We start from the raw sequence: 10,583 nt of genomic DNA on the forward strand, positions 1-10,583 counted from the left end.
TCTGCATATAAAGGCATTTTTCCAATCTTTTAAATGTGATTAAAAGAAGCAACTGGAGGAGGACTAGACAGTTATGTTTATTTGTTTTGCTAATATACATGTGAGTAGTTGCTCATTCAATGACTTCAAAGGGAGCAAGCTGTCGGCAAGTATGCCAAGTGATGTGCTCTGCGACATTATCGCCATTAAAATGCATACGACTGTCCCTCCTGTGCATAGGAGTTAGGACAACCCAAAAATTAAAAAGCAACCTCTGAACAATCATTCATTAAAAATTGTATATGATGCTCCTTTACATGTTTATAATGGATATCATACATACGGATCACTTTGTATATTGATTTTAGTTAACACTATATTGTAGCATGTCAATTATAGATTGTGTGAGTCCTAGATACATTTTTAGAATTTACTTCAAAGTCAGCTGCCCAAATACTACACATTAGATTTTTTTTTTCGTGGACACCATGCCCTAAAATACATACATACATACATACATACACCCCTTGCAACTTTACCATAGCTGAAGACAAAATGCAAAGTCAGCACCTCCGAAAGTCTCCCTCTTAGCAACAAGGCGTCAGTGTATCATCACCTCCCAGTCATTCTTGCATTATATTAATGTAATACACGACGAGGCAAACACCCTTATTAAGAGGAGGCATAGTTTCTTTGCATCAAGCCAAAGCTGTCACAACAAAACTATATGAGCTCTCATGCACGGTGCTCCTTCTAATCGGGTTTGACCATTACCTCCAACCCAGTGTAAAAGCAAAACCGTATCCCCCACCGGCTAGCCGTTCATTAGACGCTTCTCCTGGAAGCAAGCAGGGTGCGCCATCTTGGTATTTTTTTCGAACAGCGCTACCAACAGCTTGAGCGGGCACTCTCAACCTGATATTCAATGTCACCGCATTCTATAAAAAGAAATCTAAATCAATTCTATTTTTAAAAAATATATTAAATGGGTTGATAAACATAATCAAATGATTGGCAGTGACATTAACGTTTTTTTTATTGACAGTTGTCATTGACTAGTGGTTTCGCCCCGTTTACATGCAAAGGTCGGACATTCAGGTCATGTGACCAAGCGTGGAGCTTTAACCGGATGTAGTTACTCTACAGGGGAGGGGCACTGAAATAAATACATACGGTAATTTCAAACTAAATGGTTTCTTCACACGTCCTGCAACCGGCGTGAAAAGGGAGTATGAGGTTAAATGCATGCGAATCTCTTTAGAAATTAAAATTATCAGACAGCAGATAGCACCCATATTCAGACCTCAATCAGTATCCCCCCCCCCCCCCCGTGGCATCATAAAGAGTAATTTCAGATTGTTTGAAGAATATTTTCTTTTTAAGGGAAGTCCCTTAGTAACTGGGAATATAAAGTCAAAGTAGTCTCTTGACACAAACGTAACCCCTTAAGGGCCGGACATTTTTTTTTTTTTTTACTTTGTACCCTTCGTGACTGTGGGTGTTATAACGTTTTTGTCGTGCTAGTGTTAAACTGTAATTTTCTAATTTAGTATCCTTACAAATTATATATTGTTTTTATTCAGGACAAGAAGGGCTTTCTTTAGATATTTATCATCAAATTTACTAAAAAAATAAATAAAAAATTATTTACCTAGAAAAGTTAATGAAAAAAACTGTTTAAATAGATTCTAATATTTGTCCAGAGCTTAGCAATACCCACAGTTTTTTGCAGGTTATAGGGCAATATGTACAAGTAGGGTCTTGATTTTTATAAAACCATATTTTTCCAAATCTAGTCACCCTGCAACCTATTTAGGAAAAAGCATACCGTATCATCTCAATTATAAAATGACCCAGATTGTAAAACGACCCCCCAAATGTTGGATTTTATTGGGGAAAAAAGGCCTGAATATAAGACTACCATGTGGGGAAGAAATCAAAACCTCTGTTTTTGTCCTGAAAAATAGTTTATTAAAACACAACCAGATTATCTGTAAAGTAGGAAACATGGAAAAAAAACCTAGCATGTATCAGAGGGAAAAACAACAGTTTGTTTCTATATTTTTTTTAATCAATGATCATCATCGTCCTCATCCTCCTTATCTCCTTTGTTTTCAGTGCTGCTCTGTGGTGTGTCATGCCACAAAATATCATCCCCCGTGCCATCAATGGCATTAGTAATGCAGCATTTCTTGAAGCCGAGAACACTGCTTTCAGCAGGAACCAGACTCCTGGCATGAAGTACCCATTCACATAAAAGAGTGATGGATTGCTTTTTAATTTTTCCTGTTGAAGTGAGAATCATCAGAAAAGAGCTATGCATTGTACTGCCTTCTTAAACGGTCTTAAAATTATTTTTTTTCTAAATATGAACCATTTATTATTAGAATTTTGAATAGGAAAGGACACCCTATCACTTGATACAGGGAATAAATTTATTTTTATGATGCACTAAATGAGGACATAATTAATTTAACTTAGAATTCTTTATGGTTTTTAAAAATATAAAGGATTTGGCCGGAGAAAAAATTTGAACATGCACACATTTAAGAGATACATACAGGATTACTTACACTAAAACGAAGGAACAAATAGAAGAGGAATTTTTTAAATATGAACCACTCATTACTAGAACTCTGAACAAGAAAGGATACCCTATCTCTTAATATAAGGAACTATTGTAAAATAAATAAATAATGCACTAATGCAATTTCTGATGCACTAAATGAGGACACGGTTAACTTAATTTAGAACTTTATTAGTTTTTAAATATATAATGGATTCCGTCTGAGAAAAAATTCCTTTCATTACAAATATACTCACTTTGTTTAGAAATATTATTTTTTACAAACACATATTAAGATAATTAAAAGGACACGTAATGTGAAATAAAGAAAATAAAAAATAAGAATAAAATAATTGTTACTTCCTTATTACGCCTTATAGGCTGTAGTTGTAGAAAATATATATATATATTTTCTTTCTCCATTTCCTATATTGTTAACAGTCTCTCCAGCGGGGTATACTCACGGCGGGGGGAAGCCTCCTGCCTTATGTCTTAACAATCGACATAGTTTTTGCATCGAAGGGAACAAGACGCAAAAGGATGACTCTGAGAAGGGATACCAGAGTTCGTCTAATGATCGGGAAGCATAGATTGGTCACTAAATATGTGACCCTGTTGTTATATGTTGTCTGTGTCATGGCGCGAGATATGGAGTGGGAAATGCATAGCAGATACAATGGTTACAATTATTTCAGTGAATGCATAAGGGATAAACACTACCCTAAAAAGATCAATAATATATAATTATCTATGCAAAGAAAAAGTCGATATTTGTTTCTTACAAGAAACACACTGGAGACAACTTGAGAAAATAGGAAAGATAGGGAATTTTTTTTCCTAAAGTATATCATGCTTCAGACAAGACTTAAGAAAAAAAAAGGGGGTTGCCATAATGTTTTCCAAAAAGATACAAGTTAAAATTGATCACCAAGTATCAGACCCAGAAGGCAGATACTTAATCTTGATCTGTGAAATCAATAACGAAAAATATACCTTTATTAATATCTATCTCCCAAACACTTCACCAGTAGTTTTACTAAATAAAATCCTAGGAGAAGTGGAAAACATTAAGATAGGAAGATGTTTGATCGCGGGTGACTTTAATTGTGTCTTGGACCCTCTTATGGATAAAAAGCTACCGAAGGGAAGTACTATACATAATAGGGTAATAAAACAAGCTAAAGCATTAAATAAGATTTTAAACTACAATATTTTTTTTGATATCTGGAGGACCTTTAATCCACAAGAAATAGATTTTACCCACTTCTCACGAGTCCATCTTTCCTATTCTAGGATAGACATGATGTGGGGAGATGCAAACCTGATCCATAAAACATAAAGAATCAGTATAAAAAAATAATACATGGTCAGACCATAGCATTGTTTGCTTAGTGTTAAAAGATGCACACACCCCAAAGACAAGAACTACCTGGAGAATTAATGACTATATATTGAAAATCCAGAAAGGAAAAAATTGCCCTTTCCAATAAAATAACTAATTATTTTAAAGAAAATGTTCCAACAGATACCTGCAGTAGAAATAATTGGTGTGCGTTCAAAGCAGTCATCAGAGGACAGCTTATTAAAATAAATATCAACCAAAGAGCTCTGAATTATATTGTCAACTAAGTAAAACTTCTAAAGACAATATATTGGCACCATCACGAATATTAGCGCAAAAAATGAAAGAAATACAGGATCAGATTAATCAGAGACTAATTGAAAAAATAACCAGAAATATGGAAAGATCAAAAACTAACTTTTATGCTAGAGGAAATAGAATCGACAAGATGCTCACTAATAAGCTTAAAAAACAAAGAGCGACTAATAGAATAATAAAGCTAGTAGATGGTAGTCGAACACTAACTACTCCTAAAGACATAGGTAACTTTTTTAATAGATACTATGGGGAACTATATAACCTAACAATATTAAATTCAGAGGAAGAGTTAATTAACTATTTAGCGAGAACAGAGATACCTCACATTTCCAATGATCAAAGGGACATATTAAATAGACCCATAACAGAGGATGAAGTAGATAAAGAAATTTTGAAACTCGGCAATTACAAGACACCGGGCCCGGATGGTTTTAGTAACCTGTTTTACAAAGTTTTTAGGACGCAGCTAGTTCCACAGTTAACAACAATGTTTAATGACACGGTAGAGATGGGTCGCTTTCCACAAGAAATTATGAGAGCCAATGTTTTACCAATCCTAAAAGAAGGTAAATCCTCTACGATTATTACAAACTACCGTCCGATATCTTTAATGTAGACGTTAAAATATTTGCATCAATACTGACAGCGAGGATGAAGCCTGTCTTAGACACAATAATCCATAAAGATCAGATAGGCTTCGTCCCGCGTAGATCTAGTTATAATACAAGAAGAATAATAGATATTATGGATGCATGCACTAGATCAAGAATTCCTTTATTAACTATAGCAGTAGACGCAGAGAAGGTGTTCAGGTCAGTTGGAAGTTTCTAAGTCGGGTATTATCAAGAAACGGAATACAGGGATGGATGCATAGGGCAATTTTTTCCATGTATTCAGACCCTTCGGCTAGGGTAGTAGGCCCTAATTTATGCTCTCTATGGTTTCAATTACGAAGCGGCATCCGTCAGGGGGGTCGTTTTACATCACCCTTACTATATATAATTTCAATGGAGCCTTTAGCTATTAATATTAGAAGAAATGATAAGATAACAGGATATCAAACTAGAACTAATAGCCTAATATTGAATATGTATGCAGACGATGTATTAATTACACTAACTGACCCGGTCGAATCCTTGATGGACAAAATCAGAAGTTATAGTAAGGTCTCAAATTATAAGTTTAATACAACTAAAACTGTCCTGCTGGGGAAAAACCTAGATAAAGATATAAAAGAAGCAATAAGTACTTATAATAAGTATAAGAAACCTTTACACTATGATTGTTCACATTTATAGAATGCAACTAGCTCAGGATACAAATGAGGGCTGGTATGAGATAGAGAAAGAACTAGGGGGAGGACTAGATTTAGACTCCCTTATTTGGAATATACGAGGTCTAAAATATATAAAAGAAAATATTAGAGGCAGTCTAATCCTCGAACAGTTGATCTCTATTTGGGAGAATAAAAAAAAACAACAATGGAAGATAGATAAAAAATTGGTAACTTCCACTGACTAGAGATCCTTGCATTTAATATGGAAGACCTTAATATAAAAAGATGGAAACAACAAGGTATACATCTTATTGATCAACTGGTCATAGGCGGTGAAATAAAAACCTTCCCAAATTTACAAGCAGAATTTCAACTCCTGTCAATAGAGATCTTCAAATATTTGAGAATAAAGAATGCTCTTAGAGGATCTTTTATGCAATCTACCTTTCAGACTGACCAACTTAGTGAAACCTTTAATTCAAGGTAGTCCGAGTAATAGCCAAAGCTCTGAAGTTAGTATGAGAGTGGGACAAAACATCAGACCCCCCTATATAAAATTATGGGGAAAAGAATTCAATTGTAACATGCCCTTCTGATTGGTTCCAAGCACAGTTGAACACAAACAGAGCCATACATTCTATAAGTCTGTTGGAGACCCAATATAAAGTTGTTAACAGATGGTACCTAGTTCCATCTAGGATAAAGTTAATGTATCCATCTAGCTCTTCTATCTGCTGGAGATGTAATGAAGAGGGAACCTATCTCCACATTTGGTGGAAATGTGAAGGGATTAGCACCATATGGAATAGGGTTTTTGATCTACTAGAGTTTCTAATAAAAACTAAAATTAGAAGATCACCAGAAGTGGCTTTACTCCACTTAAATTGTCGAATTTAGGTAAGAGAGATAAACTACTATTAGTAGGGCCTCGATATTTTCTTAGAAAGGCATGACATACAGGGATATAAATAGAATAACATTAATATTTTAGAGCTTCTTGATCCAAGGAGAAATCCGATTGCCTCTTGGAGTCAAGAAGGAATTTTTTTCCCCTGATGGCAGAATTCGAAGTAGCTTAATTAGGGGATTTTTTTTGCCTTCTTTTGGATCAAGAATAGGAAGGTTAGGTAGAAGGGTTGAACTTGATGGACTTAGGTCTTTTTTCAACCTTATGAACTATGTAACTATGTAACCCACTGCCTAGAAGCAATTAAAATTCCATTTACTAGAAACTGGAAACTCTCTACTCCCCCTATGTGGAACCATTTCTTTTTTTTTTTTTTTGTAAATCAAAGTTTATTATTTTACAACAAGGTATACAAGACAGGAGGGGAATAGGAGTGAACAGGAGGGGGGGGGATACTAGCAAGAAATCTCAAAATCCTGACACAGCAGGAATGTGCATATAACAATGACAATAATTATGACAGCGTTGCACACAAGGATGACAAAATAGACAACAACCCTGATAGAAACAATAAGTAATACCCTCACCCCTCATAGTTCATAAGGTTGAAAAAAGACCAAAGTCCATCAAGTTCAACCTATATACATATTGTGTCCCTACTGTGTTGATCCAGAGGAAGGCAAAAAAACCCTTATGAAGCAGATGCCAATTGCCCCATACCAGGGGGGAAATTCCTTCCCGACTCCAAATATGGCAATCAGAATAAATCCCTGGATCAACGTTCTGTCCCTATTAATCTAATATCCATAACTTGTAATATTATTGCTTTCAAGAAACACGTCCAGGCTCCTTTTGAACTCTTTTATTGAGTTTGCCATAACCACTTTCTCTGGCAGAGAGTTCCATAATCTCACCGCTCTTACTGTAAAGAACCCCCGTCTGTGCTGGTGTAGAAACCTTCTTTCCTCCAACCGTAGAGGATGTCCCCTTGTTATAGATACAGTCCTGGGTATAAATAGGTCCTGGGAGTGATCTCTGTACTGTCCCCTTATATATTTATACATAGTTATTAAATCCCCCCTAAGCCGTCTTTTTTCCAAACTAAATAACCCTAATTCTGATAATCTTTCTGGGTACTGTAGTCCTCCCATTCCCCTTATTACTCTGGTTGCCCGTCTTTGAACCCTCTCCAGCTCCACTATATCTTTCTTGTACACTGGTGACCAGTACTGTACACAGTATTCCATTTGTGGTCTGACTAGTGACTTGTACAGTGGTAGAATTATTTCCTTGTCGTGGGCATCTATGCCCCTTTTGATGCACCCCATGATTTTATTTGCCTTAGCAGCAGCTGCCTGACACTGGTCGCTACAGGTAAATTTACTGTTAACTAAAACTCCTAAGTCCTTTTCCATGTCAGTCGTCCCCAGTGTTTTCCCATTTAATACATATTCCCAGCCTGGATTTTTCTTCCCCATGTGCATAACCTTACATTTATCTGTGTTGAACCTCATCTGCCACATCCCAGCCCAAGCCTCCAACCTATGCAGATCCATTTGTAATCGTGCACTGTCCTCTATTGTGTTAACCACGTTACAGAGCTTAGTATCGTCTGCAAAGATTGATACTTTACTATACAATCCCTCTACAAGGTCATTAATAAATATATTAAAAAGAATAGGACCCAAAACTGACCCCTGTGGTACCCCACTAGCAACAGTAACCCACTCAGAATATGTACCATTAATAACCACCCTCTGTTTCCTATCACTGAGCCAGTTACTTACCCACATACACACATTCTCCCCCAGCCCAAGCATTCTCATTTTATGTACCAGCCTTTTATGTGGCACCGTATCAAATGCTTTGGAAAAATCAAGATATACGACATCCAGCGATTCACCCCGATCCAGTCTTGAGCTCACCTCCTCATAAAAGCTGATCAGGTTAGTTTGTCAGGACCGATCCCTTGTAAACCCATGCTGATATGGAGTCATACACTTATTTTCATTGAGATACTCCAAAATAGCATCTCTTAGGAAACCCTCAAACAGTTTACACACAACAGAAGTTAAACTAACAGGCCTATAATTCCCCGGGTCACTTTTTGTCCCCTTTTTGAATATTGGCACAACATTTGCTATGCGCCAGTCCTGGGGAACAGACCCGGTCACTATAGAGTCCTTGAATATTAGAAATAGGGGTCTGTCTATTACATTACTTAACTCCCTTAGAACGCGGGGGTGAATGCCATCTGGACCTGGTGATTTGTCTATTTTGATTTTTTTTAGGCGGCACTGCACTTCTTCCTGGGTTAGACAGGCGACATGTACTGGGGCAGTTATCTCATCCTGCTGTATATTACCTGGCATTTCATTTTCCTCTGTGAATACAGCAGAGAAGAATATATTTAATAGATTAGCTTTTTCCTGATCCCCGTCTATAACTTCTCCCTCATTACTTTTTAAGGGGCCAACGCTTTCATTTTTAACCTTTTTACTATTTATATAGTTAAAGAACATTTTGGGGTTTGTCTTACTCTCTTTGGCAATGAGTCTTTCTGTCTCCACTTTTGCTGCTTTTATCTGATTTTTACATATTTTATTTTTTTCCCGATAGCTTTTTAGTGCTTCCTCACTGCCTTCCTGTTTTAGTAGCCTAAATGCCTTTTTTTTGCCATTTATTACCCCCTTTACATTTTTATTTATCCACATTGGTTTTCTCTTGTTCCTGACTCTTTTATTCCCATACGGTATGTACCTTTCACAGTGAGAATTTAAGATATCCTTAAAAATCTCCCATTGAGTGTCTGTACTCTTGTTTTTGAGGACATTTTCCCAATTTACAGTGTTAAGGGCTTCTCTTAGTTGATCAAACTTTGCCTTCCTAAAGTTCATGGTTCTTGTGGCTCCTCTAAGAGTTCCCTTATTGAAGGACAAGTTATAATGTATCATATTGTGATCACTATTTCCTAGATGCCCCCTGACCTGCACATTAGTTACTCTGTCAGGTCTGTTGGTTAATATTAAGTCCAGTAGGGCGCCCCCTCTGGTCGGGTCCTGTACCATTTGGGACAGATAATTATCCTTACTTATAGTCAGAAACCGGTTTCCTTTATGAGATTCACAGGTCTCTGTTTCCCAGTTTATGTCGGGATAGTTAAAGTCCCCCATAATAACCACCTCGTTGTGATTTGCTGCCTTGTTTATTTGCTTTAATAATTGATCTTCTGCTGCTTCCATTATATTTGGTGGCTTATAGCAAACCCCGATCAGTATTTTATTATTTTTCTTTCCATATATTTCTACCCATAATGACTCCACATTATCATTTCCCTCACATATATTCTCCCGCAGTGTGGCCTTTAGGCTGGACTTTACATAAAGGCAAACTCCTCCCCCTTTTCGTTTTTTTCGATCCTTCCTGAATAGACTATAACCCTGTATGTTAACCGCCCAGTCATAGCTATCATCCAACCATGTCTCTGTTATACCCACTATGTCATAGTTTTCTTCAGACATTATTAACTCCAGTTCGTCAGTTTTATTGGTCAGACTTCTGGCATTAGTAAGCATACAATTTAGAGGTGTATGGTTTTTTTCCCTATGAAGCCTATCCCTATTGACTATTCTAACCCCTCCCTCCGCTCCACCCCCAGGTACATTTATAAGCCCCAGCTTTCTATCTACACTATCTTCCCCTTCTATATTGTAGTTTCCCTCCCCCCCTTTACCTAGTTTAAACACTCCTCCACCCTTCTGGCCATCTTCTCCCCGAGCACAGCTGCACCCTCCCCATTGAGGTGCAGCCCGTCCCTACCGTAGAGCCTGTATCCGACAGAGAAGTCGGCCCAGTTCTCCATGAACCCAAACCCCTCCTTCCTACACCAGCTTCTGAGCCACTTGTTTAGCTCCCTAATCTCCCGCTGCCTCTCTGGTGTGGCACGTGGTACAGGTAATATTTCAGAAAATACTACCTTGGAGGTCCTTGCCTTAAGCTTGCTACCTAAGTCCCTGAAATCATTTTTAAGGACACTCCGCCTACCTCTCACTTTGTCATTGGTGCCAATGTGCACCATGACTGCTGGGTCTTCTCCAGCCCCCCCCAGTAATCTGTCAACCCGATCCGCGATGTGCCGAACGCGAGCGCCAGGCAGACAACACACTGTTCGGCGATCCCGGTCTTTGTGACAGAT

The sequence above is a fragment of the Sceloporus occidentalis genome, unplaced genomic scaffold (genome assembly GCF_023333645.1).
Source record: "Sceloporus occidentalis isolate IW3139 unplaced genomic scaffold, rSceOcc1.0.p SCAF_247, whole genome shotgun sequence".
Lineage (NCBI taxonomy): Eukaryota > Metazoa > Chordata > Lepidosauria > Squamata > Phrynosomatidae > Sceloporus > Sceloporus occidentalis.